We start from the raw sequence: 15,366 nt of genomic DNA, 5'->3' as shown, positions 1-15,366 counted from the left end.
TTTCCAGTTTTCCTTTCTAAAAAAATAGAGGTGATCTAACATCAAACAGCCAAAGCAAGACTCCGAGAAGCCATTAAACACGAAACACGTCCAGGGCCTGTCTGTGTACTGGCCTCACTTTGAGCTTGTGCTCTATCACACAAGTTCTTCTGATGAAACACTCAGCGAGGGAAGGAGGCCCCTCTGTAACTGTCCAGTTAGCTATTTGGAGATAAGGGCTATGCTTCGATCACTTCTTTTTCTGTTTTTTCTTGTTGATTTACTTTAAACTGGAGTGAGCTTCCCTGGTGGCTCCATCAATAAAGAGTCCACCTGCAAAGCAGGAGACCTGGGTTCGATTCCTGGGTCAGGAAGATCCCCTGGAGGAGGGAATGGCAACCCACTCCAGCATTCTTGCCTAGAGAATCCCGTGGACAGAGGAGCTTGGCGGGCATGGGGTCGCAGAAGAATCGGACACGACTCAGCGGCTAAGCCAACCATAATCGCTTTTCAACGTGCTATTAGTTTCTGCCCTAGACATGAATCGGCCATAAGTATATGCGTGTCCCCTCCTTCTTGGACCTCCCCCACCCGTCCCACCCTCTGTCACAGGGCTGGTTTGTATTCTAAATGGCAGGTGTCAGAGGTGGTAGGTTTGGACTGTATCAGTTTAGCGAAACTGGGGCCACACATTCCAGAACTGAATTTCCTATGCCGTTTCAGGTCATCTTGGGCCACAGAAAACTTTCTGCATGAAGTCTGTAAGGTCAGGCAAGCATTCCCTTTTTCTTTACACTGAAACACAAAGATTAGAATCAGGTCCACTGTAACACTTCCCTCAATTTCCGAGCAAAGTTGAGTTTTCTGCCCTCATGCTCCTTGGAGAGGCTTGGTTTTTGTCTTTCCCAGTGGCAAGGAATTGATGGACTTATCCTTTGTACACCCTAGTGCCCAGCGGAATGAGTGCTGTACACCCACTTAGAAGAGCAGAGAGACTGTTTGTTCAATCCGTGAAACCAAAGTGTAAGAGATGTTCTCTCTACCGAGTGGCAGTGGGATCACTCTCTATCTGATGCCTGCAATAACCAGACCCACGGTAGTTATCAGGGTATTACTCTGTGCATGATTAATACATAATTAACAGTCACTTTTCCCCGCATAAAATTCCAGGCATGACTGCAGAAGCAGGGTCCACTCTTTATGCCAACAAAGAACCGGAATGGGTGACACAGGTGTTTAGGAAAAGCTCACACAAAATATCCCACTACAGTAACAGGAGGTGTGGACCAAACAGCGTTCTGAGCCCCGCTGTGAGCAGAAATCACAGTGCATTTTGCTTCTGTTGGGTTTGGTTCTGGGGCGGCTTGTTTATGGCTTCCCTTCGTTCAAATTTGTTTCTCTGAATGTTTCTTTAGCTTTTAAACTTCTGGTGTAAGCGCCGTAATCTTATCTCCAACTCAATATTGTTATCTGGTACAGTTAAATAAAAATTTTAGTCGTAAGGAAGTGCAACGCCTTCCCTTCCCACAAAGCCTAAATTTAAATATGTGTAACTCATAAGTCTTAGGTCATCTGCTCAAATTAGCCACGCCACTTTCTCCCTGAGTGTTCTCCAGCCACCCACAAGCTGACTCAGTCCTGACCTGAACAAAAGGACCAGGCTTCTCGGTTGGCAATCTTGGTGTGTCACACACAGCCTCTGAGACTCTGGCATCTTCTCAAATTTTAATTGCATGTCCAGGGAAAGATTTTCTTGTGCTGTCTATAAATAGAACTCAGTGGTACATGATGAGAACATTAAAGGTCAGTTAATAACCTCATAGGTCATCAGGATAGCTGAGTGTGTCTTTCGGGTAAATGCAATTTGACCAGTCTCATTAGTATTTCCAGGTGGTGATAAAGAACCCGACAAGCAGGAGACACAAGAGATGCAGGTTCGATGCCTGGAGGAGGGCATGGCAACGCACTCCAGTATTCTCGCCTGGAAGAGGAGCCTGGTGGGCTACAGGTCATGGGGTCGCAGGGTCGGACATGACTGAAGTGACTGATCATGCATGCATCAGTCTTAAGGCCTTCTTCAGCAGACTCAAGGCAGTGGCTTCCACACAGGGGAAGCTTGAATCAGAGATCTGTTGGACATTTCGTGTGTGTGTGTGTGTGTGTGTGTGTGTGTGGAGCGGCGTGGCGGTGGGGGGTGGGGGGGCGGTCTGGCCATTAAGCCAGGTGCCTTGTTTCATGAGGTTGAAAGTGTTAGTCCGTCAGTCGTGTCTGACTCTGCAACCCCATGGACTATAGCCCACCAGTATCCTCTGTCCATGGAATTCTCCAGGCAAGAAAACTCCCTGGGTAGCCGTTTCCTTCTCCAGGGGATTTCCCCAACCCAGGGATTAAACCCAGGTCTCTTGCATTGCAGGCAGATTCTTTACCACTAAGCCACCAGGGAAGCTGGTTAGTTTGGATTACTTTCCTAAAGTAGAGACAGAATGTCCTGAAAACTACTGTTCAGGACAGTCTCACATGAAATAAGTACATAGTTGTGAGAAGACTGCCAACTTTGTGGGTGAGGAGCTGTTTTCGTTGGGGGTGAAGGTGGGCAGGGCCTTTTAACCAGTCGAGTACCAACCTATCCCGTGTATTTAACCTCACAAAAATTCCCCTTTAATAGTGCTTCTCAAAATTGTTCATTAAAAAAAAGAGAGAGAGAGAGAGAAATGAGTATATGACCCTTATCCTGACCCCTAAAATCCTAGGAGATCTGAGAATATAACGCAGAGGTCTGGGCCCAAACCCACAATATTGCAGTCTTAAGGATTTTCTTTAAAATATATGCAGCATTACAAATATAAGTTTTTAACCAGGCTTATCAGTTAAATGCTTTACTTCATCTATTCTCCATGAAAAATTTGAGTTAAATTAATGCTTCAAAGATACACCCTGCTTATCTTGTGGCTCCTCGTTGCTCCTGACATGCTGCTGTGAACACAGTCCTTTGGGGGCAGGACTCATATATATGAAAAATAAACTACACATTGTTGTTTAGTTGCTAAGCTGTGTTCGATTCTTTGCGAACCCATGGTGTAGTCTGCCAGGTTCCTCTGTCCATGGGATTTTTCCAGGCAAGAATACTGGAGTGGGTTGCCATTTCCTTCTTCAGAGATCTTCTCGACCCAGGGATTGAACCGAGTGCCCTGACTTAGCAGGCGGATTCTTTTCTGCTGAGCCACCAGGGAAACCCGCAAACTACACATCCTTAGCTATAAAAAAGAATGAGCTAATACCATTTGCAGCACAGAAATGGACCCAGAGATTATAATACTAAGTGAAGCAAACCAGAAAGAGAAAGACAAATATCATATGTTATCACTTATATGTGCAATCTAATTTTTAAGATGATGCAAATGAACTTATTTATGAAACAGGAACAGACAGATATTGAAAGCAAACTTACAGTTATAGAAGTGGAAATGTGGAGGGGGGCAAGCAATAAATCAGAAGATTGGGATGAACATACACACACTACTATCTACACTATATATATTAGAGAACCAACAAGGACTTACTGCATAGCTCAGGAAACTCTGCTCAATATCCTGTGATAATCTATATGGGAAAAGAATCTGAAAAAGAAGGAATACATGTATATGTGTAACCAAATCACTCTGCTGTCCACCTGCAACTAACAACATTTAAATCAACTCTACTCCAATCAATTTTGTTTTTATAAAAGAAAAAGTAGACAGGGCAAAAATCTAGGAGAGAATAAATAATAGCTGAAATACATGGTAGGGAAAATGAAGTTAATAGAAAAAGAGACAACACCATCAGGAGGCTGGGGTGTCTTTTAAATAAAGTAAATTTGTTCTTTGTCTCAATTAAAGAAAAAGAAAATTTCCTCTTTATCCAGATTGCCTTATTAAAAAATTGTAGCACTGAAAGTGCTGTATCGAATACAGGATGCTTCTATACACAAATGATGGTATTGTCAGGCATATCCATTTTGTGGAATTTTAAATGTATATAACAAGTAAAATGTAGTTAATTTCTTTTTATAGAAACTAAAGCTGCACCCTTAGAACGTCTGATAACTACATGGAAAAATACAAGCATGGTGAAGATTCCCGCGTTCCTGGGAGGGATGATTTCGTGTGCCAGTCTGGCCAGGCCATGGCACCCAGTTGTTTGGTCAGACACCCTCTGGATGTTGTTGTGAATATGTTTGTTAGATGTGATTTACCTTTACAGTCTGAAGATTTTGAGCAAACCAGATGACCTTCCATAGTGAGGGTGGACTTTGTCCAATCAGGTGAAGATACTAAGAGTAAAGAGTGAGGTTTCCCAAAGAAGCAACACAAGAAATTCTGCCTCAAGGCTGCAACATAGTCCACCAGAATTTTCTGCCTGCTCGTCTAGCCTGCAAAGTTTGGACTCAGGACTGCAGTATTAACTCTTAATTTCCAGATTGCCAGCCTACCTTACAGATTTCAGACTTGCCAGCCCTCACAATCATATGACCCAAGACTTGAATTAAATTTCTTCCTACATTTCCCTCTCTCTATATATGTGTGTGTGTGTGTGTGTGTGTGTGTATCATATTGGTTCTATTTTTTTGGATAACCCTTATACAGTTACCAAACTATAGTGGAAAGAAAGCAATAATTCTAAAAGAATTGTCAGACTAAGTTCTGGAAAAAAGTCTTATAAAAGAGTTCATAGAAAAAACAGTATTTCAGCACGTATAAATTCTGAATTCCAAAAGCATATGCAGGACAAGAGCAACAGGCCACTCATTTGTCTATCACTGTATTGCTTCCAAGGAAAAAAGTTCAGTTCGTTAGTATGCTAATTGTATCTATGTTATCATGGTACTAGGTCATGGAATTACCCTTAATTATTTACAGATCTGTCTTTTTCTGCCAGTCTGAGGACAGGGACTGGGTATTTTTCATCTTGGTACCAGACCCAGTACATGATTATTGATTGCATGGGAACATGGTTCTAATTTAAGATACAATAGAATGAAAAATGAAAATTCATCGTGATGAAATATGGTTTTGGTCATGTTTGCTGGAACATAGTTTTTTCTTTAAAAAAAAGAAAGAATAACTGAATATTTCATTTTGAGTTAAAAGAATAAATCTTGTGGACTATAATCTGAAGCCTTGCAACCATTTGAAGTCTTTAAAACTATAGCCATAGAGTTTAAATAAAATCAAAACTTGAGGTGATATTTCTTGACCTTGTTAAGAAAAAAATCACCTTCTTTATGTTGGGGAAACCTATTCTGGGGGCTGCTTCTTACTCAGATGATTGACTTTTTTCAGTTTTCCTTTGCATCTTTGGACAGTTTCAGGTCAATTTTTTGAAAGACAGTGAACGTGGAGCCAGAGAAAGCTTTAAAAGTCAAAGCCTCTTTAAATTACTGTATGCAGTGTACATCTGAATCCTTGATCTTAGAGTAGAAAGACAGGAAGGACAGGAGGAAAAGAATTGATCCCATCTCCTTTACTGAAGAACGGCTATAAGAAAAGTCAAGTCATCCACTCATCCACCCTGTATGTGTAAACAACTCCAAACTCCACGGTGCACATGCCTAAAAATGATGAGAAAGACTTCTCCTCTGACGCTGGCTTCCTAGGAAAGCAGGATGCAGATGACCCTGCAGAGGGGTCCTCCAGTGCGATCATTACACGGTCCAGACGAGCCTTTCTTTCCCCCAAAGCTGAGCTCTTTGGCCTAGAAACTTGAACTGAAATCAAACTTCTTGCTGTTCAGTCACTAAGTCGAGTCCGACTCTGCCACTCCATGGACTGCTGCACACCAGGCTTCCCTGTCCTCCACCATCTCCTGGAGTTTGCTCAAACTCATGTCCATTGAGTCAGTGATGCCATCCAACCATCTCATCCTCTGTCATCCCCTTCTCCTCCTGCCTTCAATCTTTCCCAGCATCGGGGTCTTTTCCGATGAGTTGGCTCTTCGCATCAGGTGGCCAAAGTATTAGAGCTTCAGAAGCTTCAGCATCACTCCTTCCAGTGAATATTCAGGGTTGGTTTTACCCCCCAAGATATCTACAATTGCCCTGTGGTTTCCCATCTGTTGGCAACAGCTGGCACGAGTGTCTGTGCTGATGAGACCGGGGCGTTCCCTTCGAGTCTCAGCTGGTGAGCACAGTGTCCTTTTCCGTCGGTCAAGTTGGAGGGAGCAGGGCTTCAGTCACCCTCTCTCCCACCCCTGTATTTTGTCCATCACCATCACCTGCCTGCCATACCTGTCTAACTATTGAACTCTATGCCTACCCTGGTCTTTTTTAACATCTCAATAAAGAAAATCTCAGACACATCTTGCTTGCAGAATCCTCTCCATCTTGGAAAACAATCGTGGCACATTCATGATTTCCCCCAGGACCCCTCTCCCCTTTCTAACCTTACTTCAGCCACACTGGTCTCCCTCTTGCTTCTCAAGTAGGCCTAGCACATCAGAGCCTGCACTGGCTGTTCCATCCACCCAGCCTGCTCTGCTCCAGGGTACCCGCCCGCTCGATTCCTCACCACCTCGAGTTCTTTGACCAAATATCACCTCCTTGGTGAAGCTCTCCCGGGCTGACCTACTTAAACACGTAAACCTGTGGCAAGCAGCTTTGGCGCTGGCCCCCTGTGACCCCCCGCTTCCTTCAGGCTTTTGTGAAATCCCTCCCCTTGAGGGCTAGCTGGAAGAAGTGACTCATTCAATAGAACGTGGCCAAGCTGAGGGGCTGTCACGTCCAAGATGAGGCTGGAGAGAGACGCTGTCTTCTGTCTTGCTTACTCCTCACTTGAGTTAATGGAAAGCAGCTGCCATGCTGGGCGCTGTGTTATGGAGAGACCCAAGCGGCAAGGGACTGGGGGAGGAATCGGGCCAACAAGCCACAGAGACTGAGCCCCCCGCCAACTGCCCCAGAGCAGCCAAGTTCTGCCAGGGACCATGTGACTGAGCTGGGAGGAGAACCCTGCTCGGGCAAGGCTGCCAATGCCTGCGGTCCCACTGGACTCTGACTGCAGCGCAGGAGACCCTGGTCCCAGGGACCCAGATAAACTGGCTTCCTGACCAACACCAACTCTGAGATAACAAACGCTTGTTGTCCTAAAATAACTAACACAGTATTCACTCTTCCCCCGCCCCCCGCATGTGATTTCTTTCTCTATTTTGTTTTCTTCTTTAAGACATCACCATTAATGTTCAACGTATTTCACTTATTGACAGTCTTCCCAGACATCTACTGAAATATGAGACTTCTGAAGGCAGAAACGTTTGTCTTTTTCTTTTCATCAGTATATGTTTGAGGTCTAATCACTGCCTGGTGCAGAGTAGTCAACAAATATTTGTTAAATACATGAAGTATTATACCACTCAATGGCAATTTGTTTTTGCTAAGTTCCTAAGGAAAATGGCTTCACTGCAACAATCTCCCACTGAACCCTCATTCTTTCAGATGTTTTTATATTTAGTAAATATTTGTTGAGAGGATCAGTCAATGAATAAATTACAGAAAATTGGATTTTTTTTGTTAAGTGCGGTAACAATCCAGTCAGGGAAATGATCAGATGACCCATTATTTCCATGTTACTATCTTATAGAGGTCAAGAATTTGAGACTGTGGTGGCAAGAAAAAAATTAGAATTCTAGACTTTTCATTTTTCACAGACAAAATGTATGTCATCGTCTACTTTAGAACATTAACTTATTTATTTCACATTATCCAAAACAACGATACTAGCAGGAAAGACAAACAGCAAGATGCCCTCCATTCTGGAAGAAATGCATTTATCAGTGTGACATAAATGGCTAGAAAAGAACAGTGTCAGTCATCTTATACAAAGAATCGGGCAGATTCTTGAGGGTTAAGGTTTCTGCCACGTAGAGGGATGGAGGCGCGATGACAGGTACCCCACCAGTTTGTTGAAACCGATACCTGTGAAGAAAACATCACTCACTCATCAGTTTCAGAGAGGGTACCAGTCACCCATGCGTGTTCTCAGCCACTCTACAGACCGTAGCCACATGTATGATATCTTTGGAGACAGTTCCTCTTTGCTGGTTGTATCAAGCCTAATAACTGCAGGTAACATCATACTAGGAAAAGGTAGGAGGTCGTCTGGTAATGAGAAGCACGTTTATTTTGGAATTCAGACAGGAGTGAGTTTGAATCTTAGAACTGAAGAAGTTAAATGACTCTCCCCAGATTACACAGCTAGAGTGGAAAACCTAGATCTTCATCTATAAAATGAAGACAGTAGCTCCTTCCAAACTTGAAGCGAAGATCCAATGAATATAGGATTTAATCACCAAGAACATAGTAAGCATGTGAATGCTCATTTCCCCACACTGCCATAGAAATATTTATAGTTCATGTGATGCCTGAAATAACGACATTTTCCATCCACTGTTTCCTAAAGTTAGATTTGAGGCCACTTTTCCTAGAACAAGAAAGTAATATAAGGTGCTCTAGGATAAATTCATGGGGGATAAAAGCTAAACCGTCTGCTCAGGGATGGGTTTTACAAATTCAGAAAAGAAACAATTCAACTAAATCCTCAGGTTGTCCTGGTTATAAATATTTACTCTAAATACTCGTTCTTTATATATCTATTGTTTTCCCCCAAACTATGCTTTTCGCTAATTTCTAACTTTCAACTAATTTATATCCAAATCTTCATGTGGACTCACTACTCACATGTATAATGGAAAAAACATACTTTTTCAATGTCCTTGAAAACTCTTGTTCTTTTGCAAATAAAAATATACTTATTTGGGAAAATGCATTAAAATAGCAACTTGAGTGCCCCTCCCACTTCAGTCTTTTTGTCCAGTTTCAGATGTTGTCATGGCTTGTTTTACGTGGGACTAATGTCTTGGATTTATCAGAGGTGCTCACATGTTCTAAAAAGCACTGAAGGAATTGCATCTCTTGGTTACTCTGGTTTTCCCACTGTCTCTGTCTCTTTTTCTGTCTCTCCCTTCTTTTTTTGAATTGAATTGAACTCTGGACCCTGTCCGCTTTTATACTTATTTTTGGCTTAATTTCAGGAACTCTACAATGGTATTCAACAAATGAGCTGTGGCATAGGGACTTCAAGTCACTTTGTTGGTTAAAAGCTGACAGAGAGCGGTTGATCTACACTTTCCAAAGTAAAGTGGCCAAAGGGCATCAATAAGTTTTTTCTTCTTTAAGGTCTGTCTCTTGTAGCTGTAAGGGGTAGATGTTTAGAAGAAACACTCCAGTCTCACTTCCCTAAAGACCTCTCAGTTCCTATAACCACATAAGAATATGATGCAAATGACCAAAATCCATTGGGTTTATAGGAAAGTTCTTGTTTTCCACTTTTACACTTACATCCAGCAACAAGGGAGACAATTTGATTTTACATGTTAAAAAATTCATGGTGTCCAGAGAGCAATAATTGATAAGTCCACAGTTTTCTGAATAAATACTCAAAGACAAAAGGTCTCAGATTTTAATGGACAAGAGAAAAAGCTTTAGAAACATTAAGGTGAGCACACAGGAGAAATAGAAATTAGGATAGAAACTCTCTATTTTGATTCTATGTTAAAAATCAATCTAGAGAAATGGATGCTTTTATATCCTGTCATATATAATCCTCAGAAAATAATCAACGTACTTTCTTGCAGTATTTTCAGGGAATGCTTAGATGTACGTTTCACTGAAGCCATCTATTCATAAATCTGTACATATATATGGATGCCATTATTTGCTTGATAGAAGTTATGGAATACTCCATCTGCTATTAAATACAAGATCTGAAGAAGTCACTTTTAGATATCTACATATATAGTGGCACATAAGGTGTCTTTCATTAACTCTCTATAGACCAATTTGAGACTATATTATACCAAAGTTTCACAAGAACTCAAGGAATATGATACATAGACTCCTACTTAAAGCCCTCACATAGGGAATTAAATTGTCTTAATTGAATTTCATTCCACACTGATATTGACATTGCTGGATACAGAGCTTGCTGCTTTCTGCTCAGAGGGAGCGTGAGCAAACGCAGGCTGAATGACTGAATAAGGACAAAAACAGAGCCAGGCTTACCTGCATCCTTCTCCCCATGGAGGATCTAGGAGCTAGGAGCTCACAGCGGGCCAAGAGTGAAAATGCTCTTTAGTTAACAATACAGGAGAGAACAGCTCCAGCCCCCAGGAACCTGGGTTAACCATTGACACTGGCTCCTTCCTGCAGTCCCACCCTGGGAACACGCACAGGTAGCCCTGGCATCCTAGGAAGCCGGCGCCAGCCGGTCAGCTGAGACCGCGGCGGGCGCCCCGCCCCTGCACCCCTGGAGAGGTTCGGGGAGAAGGTCACCCAGGTGTCCCCTGACTCACTGCTCACTCGCTCTGGAACACAAAGGAGGAAGATTTCCTGGGCCAGAAATATGCTCAACAATGCCCGTAAGTGACTCAAACATTTAGAAACAGGGCTATTAGAGGCTCTGTTTTCAGACTTTGAGTAATGCAAAGAAGCTCCTCTTGTCAGAGTTCTTTGCATACCTCTGAGCAGGTCGGAGTTGAGACAGGATGCAGATGAAAACAGGGACAAGACAACCTGCACTAGCTAAGCGCCCACTCGTCCCTTCACTCAACATGCCTTCGGTGAGTGCCGACCCTGGGCAGCGCAGCTCCAAGTGTGGCTTCCCAGGTGGCTCGGTGGGAAGAATCTGCCTGCAAAGCAGGAGATGCAGGTTCCACTGGGTTGAGAAGATCTCCTGGAGAAGGCAATGGCAACCCGCTCCAGTATTCTTGCCTGGAAACCCCATGCACAGAGGAGCCTGGTGGGCTACAGTCCACGGGGTCGCAAAGAGACGGACATGGCTGAGTGACTGAGCCCGCGTGCGCACATGCTCCCGAAGCACAGGCATCCACAGCTGAGTCAGCCTCGAGAAACAAGAAAGAGACCAAGGCTGAAGGTTTCTCCTGCCACAACCTCCAGAATCAGAGTCTAAAGGGCTTCCCTGGTGGTCCACTGGTTAAGACTTCACCTTCCAACACAGGGGGTACAGCTTCCATCCCTGATTGAAGAGCTAAGACCTCACACGCCTCATGGCCAAAACACCAAAACAGAAAGCAGAAGCAGTATTGTAACAATTCAATAAAGACTTTAAAAACCATCCGCAACAACAACAACATCTTTAAAAAAAAAAAAGAATCAGAGTTTAAGACAGATGATAAATAAAATACAGGCTGTTGTTCAAGTCTAGAACGTACAATCTGATGGTCCCTCTGCCCCAGCCATCAGTCCTTGGGGGTGAGATGAAATTTTGAGGCAGTCATGGGGTCAAGCTGACTGATCGAGTCAGAAAATTGAATAATACGCGACGAGGTGGTAGAGTCACGAGAAAGGTCCAGAAAAGGTGAAAGTCAGCCACAAGAAGGGAAAGAAATAACAATCCCAGCTCTTCAGAACCTGGGGGCGGGGCGGGGGAGGGCGGGGCTGCATGCCGAGGGCTGCCAAGGGAGGTGTGTGCTGGCCAGAAACAGGCCTTTTTCTTTCCTCGGAAGAGCGCTGGTAGGCAGGGGATCTGGGAGCCCTGTCCAGTTCGGTTCACCCTCCAGATTTCAGGGGCCATGCTTAAGTTCTGACCAGAGTTGCTGCTGGGGTGTTGTTGGGTGTGTGTTGGTTTTTTTTTTTAATTTTTTTTTCATTAAAAAAATAATTGGAGTATAGTTGCTTTCCAGTGTTGCGCTGGTTTCTGCTGAGTCAGCGATGTGCACACAGTACCTTCTCCCTCCTAAGCCTCCCTCTCCCCCTCCCCACTCCACCCCTCGGGGTCGTCACGGAGCACCGGGCCACCCCTCGGGGTCGTCACGGAGCACCGGGCTGAGCTCCCTGGGCTACGCCGCAGCTTCCCAGTGCTCTCTGCTTCACACGCGTGGATGAAGTGTGTCAGAGCCAGGCTCTCAATCCCTCCCGGCCTCTGCTTCCCTCGCTGCGCCCACAGGTCCGCTCTCTATGTCTGCGTCTCCTCCTGCTCTGCAAATGGCTTCATCCGTGCCATCTTGCTAGATTCCATACCTAGGCATTAACAGACAATGCTTTTTCCTCTTTCTGACTCACTGCTCTCTGTAGGACAGGCTCTAGGTGTTTGCATTTTTGACAGCATGAACTCTTTGAGGAGGCAAGATGGGATTTCAGTGTGGGGACTCACTCACTGGCTTTGTGACGTTGGGAGCCGCTTGCCCGCTCTGTATCCCAGTCTCTTCATCTGTAAAGTGGAAATAATAATAATAACAATAACAACTACAACCACAGCTCCTACTCAGGCTGGTACTTGGTGTTCCAAGCCTGCTAGCTCTCCATCAGATTAGGACGTTCTGAGAGGAGCGCATGATCTGCGACCTGCCACACAGTAACCCGGTAGAAGACTTTAAACCCTTCAAGGGACATATCTTTTCAATCACCCATAAATGTCAGGGAGGCAGTGGACCTGGAGGTGAACCTTTCTGCCAAGAGATCTGAAGACTGGAGAGATGTCTGCATGCCCACACGCATCAAGGCCACTTCCGTTGCGGGGCATTCACAGTAAGGCAGATGGATTGCTGAGCGAGTGTTATCGGCCACTCTGCTCTGTTCCTGGATGGAGAGCTGGGATTCCTCTATTAGTGGTCCATCGGAAAGGACTGAGCAGAACACACGTGACTCTACAAGGACAGTCACGGGGAAGGTGGCTTTGTTTGGCTGACTGCCAAGAAGATGAGGCAACTGAACACGGATGGCATGGACAAGGCCCTGCAGGAGGCAAGATGGGAACCTGGATGGGCTCCCGAGCCCGAGTCAGACCATCGCCGCGGCCTTGTCCCTTTGAAGTAAATTCCCAGAACACCAGGCACACCCATCCTCACACATAAGCAGAAAAACACTTGCTAAAGCCAAGTAAAATTATCATCCGGATCAGCTTCTCTGTTGCATTCTATGCTTCCTAAATCTACCTTAAACTGAAAATTAAATGTCTTGAAGTTCAGCTTTGGAGAACTACAGTCCTCCTGGAAACACAGAGAGAAACTGAGGCAAATCAAAAAAAGCCTGTTTTAAGATTTGACAAATTACAAGATGATGAAAGAATTCATTACTCAAGTGGAAGAACTTTGATACCTTTTTCAATAATCTGTACTTTGTTGTTGTCCGATGATTTTAGTCATGGCCTAAAAAGAAGACAGACTCTGAAAAGAAGATATACCACACAAATTCTATACACCATCCAACATTCTAGAGTTAGAATTGAGGTGTTACTACTCTAGCTCTGTCATGGACAAACTATTTTGTGTTTATTCGGCCTTACTTCTGTTTTTGTAAGACCTGGGAGCTAAGAATAGTTTTTACATTTTTAAATGGCAGGGAAAAGATTAATAGAGGAGTAATATTTTGTGATGTAAAGTTATATGAAATTCAAACTTCAGTATCCAGAAAGTTTAAAAAAAAAACAAAAACACAGCCCCACTCTTTCATTCATTTACATGTCATCCATGGCCATATTCACCCTATGGCAGCGGAATTCAGTGACCCTCGGAGTCTCAGCAGAGAACAGGTGGTCCTCAAAACTTCCCGTGTTTAGTATCTGGCCCTTTGCAGAAAAAATGTTTGCAGATTCCCAAGTTAGTTAAACTAAGCAATTTGCATTCTTCAAAGATGATGTTCCTCTTTCCTGGTTAATGATTAACACATAGTTAACTCCAAGTCAACTGAAATTCTAGAATTTAAAACCTAACCTTTTTTTACATCCAACCCAGCAATCATGCTCCTTGGTCTTTACTGAGACCAAGAGTTAAAAACCTAAATCCACACAAAAACCTGTACACAGAGTATTTATAGAAGTTTTATTCATAAGTGCCAAAACTTAGAAGGAATCAAGACATCCTTCAGTAGGTGAATAAACAGTGCTACATCCAGACAATGGAATATTATGCAGTTCTAAAAGGAAAGGAACTACCAAGCCCTGAAAATACACAGGGAAACCTTAAATGCATGTTACTAAGGGAAAGAAGGCAATCTGAAAAGCCTGCATAAAGTGTGATTCCAAGTATATGGCATTCCAAAAAAGCTAAAATTATGGAGGTAATGAAAGATCAGGGGTTGGTGAGGGGCAGAGTGAGGGAGAGATAAACAGGCAAAGCCCAGAGGATTTCTGGAGAGTGAAAATTCTCTGTATGATTTAACAATGATGGATGTATAGGATCATGTGCATGAGTGCTGAGTGGCTTCAGTCCTGTCTGCCTCTCTGCAACCCCTAGACCTTGGCCACCAGGATCATGTGTCCATGGGATTCTCCAGGCAAGGATACTGGAGTGGATTGCCATTTCCTTCTCCAGGGGATCTTCCAAACCCAGGGATCGAACCTGCGTCTCCTGCACTGGCAGGCAGATTCCTTACCACTGAGCCACCTGGGAAGCCCCATATTCCTTCCCTGTCTTCCCTCAATGTTGCTGTAAACCTAAAACCACTCATCAAAATAATCTTTTTTTGAAAGAAAATATTTTCTCCTTCAAGCTTCCTTTGACTCAGTCCATCCTTGCCTACTGTATCGCTTCATAATTTATTTTTAAAATATTTTGAAAAAAAGATGAACTTTTTAAAGGCATTCTCCCTTTGATCTCTGTGGTTCTTTGTTGCATGTGTCATTTCCTTCACCAAGTTTTATACACTCGTGGGCCAGGATTGACTGAAATTTATCCACTGTTGAATCCAAAAAGCCTCTAGCAGAAAACTGCAACACAACAGATATTAGGGAATGAATGCTTTTTTTTTTTTTTTTTTTAAAGGAAGCAAGTGTACCATATTTGGAGACCAAACCCTTTTGAGTGATTGATGGAATGATTGTAGTGTTCTTGGCCATTTTCTTCAGCTGTCTTACTGAGCTGGCCTATCTTTGTCCAGCTCCGCCTCTCTGAAAGTCCAAGGCTCTCTTGCTGCCTGTATTCCCCCAGCCAACATCATAATTAGTGGCTTCTGCCTGGGTCTTTTCCCTCTTTTTATCATCCCAACTCTCAAAATTTTCCTTCACTGTGTCTCATTTCCATTTGAAGGACTCTGTTTTACCATGCTCCAAGCCCTACATGGTAAGAGGCAAAGGAAAAAAATAATAATAATAAAAGGTTAACTTGAATTTGCTTCCTCAAGGTGCAATCCAGTTTAGCATTTTATAAGCAGATGCCCTCTACTGCAGCAAGAGATTTAAACAGAAATGATGCAACTGACTGTATCATTCAAATGAGCTCAATACACTGAATGAATTAACAGCTTCAAAGTTCTTCTCAGAGCTGGGCGGGGGGCGGTTAACAGGAGAATACCTTTGAGAATCTCTCTCAGATATTTAAGTTATGTATGTTTACCATAGACAC

The 15,366-nt window shown here is 43.5% G+C and overlaps 1 protein-coding gene across 2 annotated transcripts in view; it reads right to left on the bottom strand.

Annotated features, from left to right (window-relative positions):
• KCNJ16 (potassium inwardly rectifying channel subfamily J member 16) overlaps positions 1–10,208 on the bottom strand; it is a 61,941-nt gene extending 51,733 nt beyond the window's left edge. The window contains exon 1 of one of the 2 annotated variants that reach the window (XM_043450151.1): positions 10,070–10,208. The gene's annotated coding sequence lies outside the window, so the exon portion shown is untranslated. The remainder of the gene's footprint in view (positions 1–10,069) is intronic. The other variant, XM_043450074.1, reaches the window with a different exon arrangement.
• Positions 10,209–15,366: the final 5,158 nt, after the last annotated feature.

This window comes from Cervus canadensis, chromosome 1, assembly GCF_019320065.1.
Source record: "Cervus canadensis isolate Bull #8, Minnesota chromosome 1, ASM1932006v1, whole genome shotgun sequence".
Taxonomy (NCBI): domain Eukaryota; kingdom Metazoa; phylum Chordata; class Mammalia; order Artiodactyla; family Cervidae; genus Cervus; species Cervus canadensis.
The sequence above is the reverse complement of the archived record's forward strand: the minus strand, read 5'-3'. Positions and strand labels throughout refer to the sequence as shown.